General features: G+C 45.1%; 1 protein-coding gene across 2 annotated transcripts in view; it reads left to right on the top strand.

Moving 5' to 3' along the window:
- Positions 1–3,689, top strand: part of Tnfsf11 (TNF superfamily member 11) — a 31,306-nt gene that overhangs the window by 25,696 nt on the left and 1,921 nt on the right. The window lies entirely within an intron of this gene.

The following is a 3,689-nucleotide window of genomic DNA, read 5'->3' as shown; positions in this document are numbered from 1 at the left end:
TATATATATATATATATATATATATATATATATATATATATATATATATATATTTCTAATGGAAGATACAGACAGTGAGAAATCGCCTCTTGAGCTGTCAGGAGATTCTCTAGGCTGCCTGTTCTGATCCTATAGATAATTACTTCCATAAACAGGTTTTCTGTCTGGGCGTGCCTGGTGGTGAAACTTCACTAATTTTCTCTGAGCGGGGAAACTAGTTTGCATGTTCACAAAGGCAATCAAATTAATGCCAGTGTGCGGGCTGCGTGTGCCGTGACTGTACCCTGCATTTATCTTTTCAGTTCCCTTTAAATGGCATAGGATAAATATTGCCTGAGAGCGTGTGCCAAAGTCGGCTTGGCAACTGCAAGCATGCTTTAGTTATAAAGCTCCCTCTGCAGGCACCTAGAATCTAATCAGTGCCCAAATCCAGGCAAAGCTCCTGGTTCCGTTCCGACAGCTATTTGGTTTAGGATGCAGGGAAACGAGCCACTCTATGCCTCTGTTTAAGAGAATAGAGTTAGTTGTTCTGGTTGGGCCAACAGCCCCTCTAACGCCTTGTTCTCTCAACGCTGGCCAGTACCGAAGGATTCCGAGGAAGCTGGTTTTGACTTGCTACTTTTATTTTGGAGCACCCTTATGTATTTATTCACACAGGAGGAGACAGAACCTGCCATACGTGGACTGTTACCTTACGAGGTTCCAAAGTTTTTAGAGTAAAACGCACTAGGAAGTTCTTGGGAGTACGGTCAGAATATATAATTTTTTCTTCGGAAGCTGTTGCAGGCTAAATGTTTGCTGAGGTCCCTTTCCAACCTCTAGCAGCTGGGAGCCCAGCAGAGAGCTGGGGAGGTCAGCCAGACTGGACAAAGAGGTCCTCAGCGTGCCTCATTAGCAGTAGAAGTCCTGGCAGGCAGGGCAGCCCTCCGCCCTTCCACGTTCTTGTCTTTCTGCCGACAGTCATCTTTGGTGAGTGTTTTTATTCACACTAACTTTCCAGCCTTTCTTCTTTCTTCGTGAACTCTCCAACGCCCAGCGGAGTTTCTCTCACCAACATGCACCCTCTCTCCGACATTTTGAACCCAAATCTTCCTGGTTGTCTAGCTCATCTGTCTTCTCACCAAGCTCATCTCTGCTGAGCATCAGGAGTCTGTCTCTTCAGTTTCTGTTGGGCAGCTCCTTGGCGCTGATGTCGACCCTGTTCTTGACAGCACGCAGCAGCGGACGGGCCGTCTTTCTATGCTCGCTTTCCTTACTGTCATCCGCGGTAAGCGTCCTGAGGGGCCGCTACTTGGGGAAAGTCTTCATTATGGACGGAGTGAGTTCTGCACTATGGGCAGAGTGGGTGTCCAGAGTAAGCGCCACATCAGGTGTCCCCTGTCGTATCTCCAGGATGAATTAAGGCTTGAGAACGGGTATGGAGAAAAGCGGAGAGGTACGTTATAGCATAGCAGCATCCACTGGACTCGGAGTGGCACTTGATCAGGGCTCCTGTCTTCCCTCACCACGACCGTGTATTGCTTTTATGCCTTCCTTGGCCAGCTCACTTCAATGTGAGTTAGTCAATCCCATAGAAAGAAGGGACTTCACATTATGATTTAACTTGTCTCTATTAAGAGACACATAAATAGCAATCGAATGGAATACAGTACAGAGAGAAGCTGGGGCAATGTGGGATAATGTGAGATGGCAATATCTTGAATTTCATGAGGCTTGCCCATGGGTTAGGTGGCTATTTACCGGGTTGGAGGAGTTACAATGTCAGCGCTTAGGCAGTGAGCAAGGTTTTCTATTATCATCTTGACTCACTTGGGACCCTAGGGTGATGTTTGTATTTGGAACATTTGACTCCAGGGAGAGCTGAGGTAAGAGCTACCATGGCAAAGGAGGACAATTGCTGTCCAGAGCCTGGAGGCTGGTGACGGGAGCAGCCCTGCTGTGAAGTCTGAGAATAGGCCTGTCCTCTTTGGAAGCTGGATCTATTGTTCCCTTGGTCATGTAATGATGGGTTGTCCCACTGTAGATTGAGTACTGCCTCATCTCCTCCCTCCCACTTTTTTCTGTTACCGGTTCAGTCTGCTGTAGCTTGATTTGGAGGTCCTCAGATCACCAGATCCAAGAGGCCATAGGCCACTCTCTGGTTCATCCTCTGACTCTCTAGAGAAAGATATAGGTGTTCAAGTCTTCCCAGGACCAGGCCACGGTGGGAAGGTAGTATTCCTTCCCATAAACCATAGCATAGATGGTATTATTTTTGCTGCTGTTGCTGTCGTTGTTGTTGTTAATACAAGGAATCTACCAAACCAGAGAGTTGCCAACTTTCATGAGTTGGAATCTAGTTCATGGGGTGGTGGCTTCAATGTCAGTCTCTGGGCTTATTTCTTTTTTCTTATAAAATTATTTATGTATATTGTTGTATAAAGCAATAGGTTTCATAATGACATGTTTGTTCAACTATGTCATGTATTTTGAGCTTATTTACTTTCCATCACACTCAGTGACTGATACTGTCCTTTCTGTTTGTATGGTTGAGGTGTGTGAATGTCTCCTAGTTTCCATACATGAGCAAGAACTTGTAGTCCTTGTCTACTCTTGGTCTCCCTGACTGACTTCTGTCATTTACTATCTTAAGCCTAACAAGTTGAAGACAACATGGCGCCCAACATTTTTTTTTTTTTTTTTACGCTGCTGAAACAAATTATCCTCTGCTCCCCTAGTCTGAGACCTGGCTGTGTTTTGACTTGCTGACATCAGAGAGGTGGTAGTGTTAGCTTGGCAAAACTCTTCATAAAATCCCTGGAGAAAAGATGTGGTTTTGGACCTTTCCAGAGTTCTGTAAACTCTCACCCTATCAGTTATCACTTTTGCCAGTAGAATAATAAATGTGACATATGGAATAGTTTGACTTATTACAGAGGAATCACCAATTTTAAATTTTTTTCTATTAGATATTTTCTTTATTTACATTTCAAAAGACCCAGTAATACACATCAAGGACCTGGGCTATGAAAACCATTGGGCACACAGCTGATTTAGAATGTTCTGTAGAACTTTGACCTCTCCAAAAATAGTACCAAGGAAGTCCCTCATCGTTTCATTTTGTGGACCAGAAGGGGTTGTAGGAGAACGTGGAACTTGGGCGTGACTTTCCAATGTGTGAGTGTGATGACAGGATGCTGAGGCGCCAGGAAGCTTGGAGCTTCTCTGGGGATAGCCACTGAGTTGTGTGACCCAGGCTAAGGTGGGGATACCAGATAGTGACACAGTTGGAGGTTGGTCTCCACAGAGCTTCTGTGACCCAGATTCTCACATCCCTTTACACACCCCTCGCCACAAACTAAATAAAGGTTAGCTATATGAAGGATGGAAGGAAGGATTCTCTTCCTATACAAGTTGGTTTCTTTCCTCACTGGACTGACTCTGGTAATTACCCTCTTTCAACTGGGAATGAACTGTTCCTGTCCATGGGGCTCAATTTCTCCTGTTTATGCTTGGTAGCACCTACATAGAGTCAGTTTTGATCCTTTTCTGTGGGAATAATTTGTGCTCTCTCTCTGTCTCTTTCTCTCTGTCTCTCTCTCTTTCTCTGTCTCTCTCTCTTTCTCTGTCTCTCTCTCTGTGTCTCTCTCTGTGTGTCTCTGTCTCTGTCTCTGTGTCCCTCTCCTCTTCTCTCTCTCTCTCTCTCTCTC

This window comes from Mus pahari, chromosome 8 (assembly GCF_900095145.1).
Source record: "Mus pahari chromosome 8, PAHARI_EIJ_v1.1, whole genome shotgun sequence".
Lineage (NCBI taxonomy): Eukaryota > Metazoa > Chordata > Mammalia > Rodentia > Muridae > Mus > Mus pahari.
Note: the sequence above shows the minus strand (reverse complement) of the source record. Positions and strands in the feature narration are given on the sequence as shown.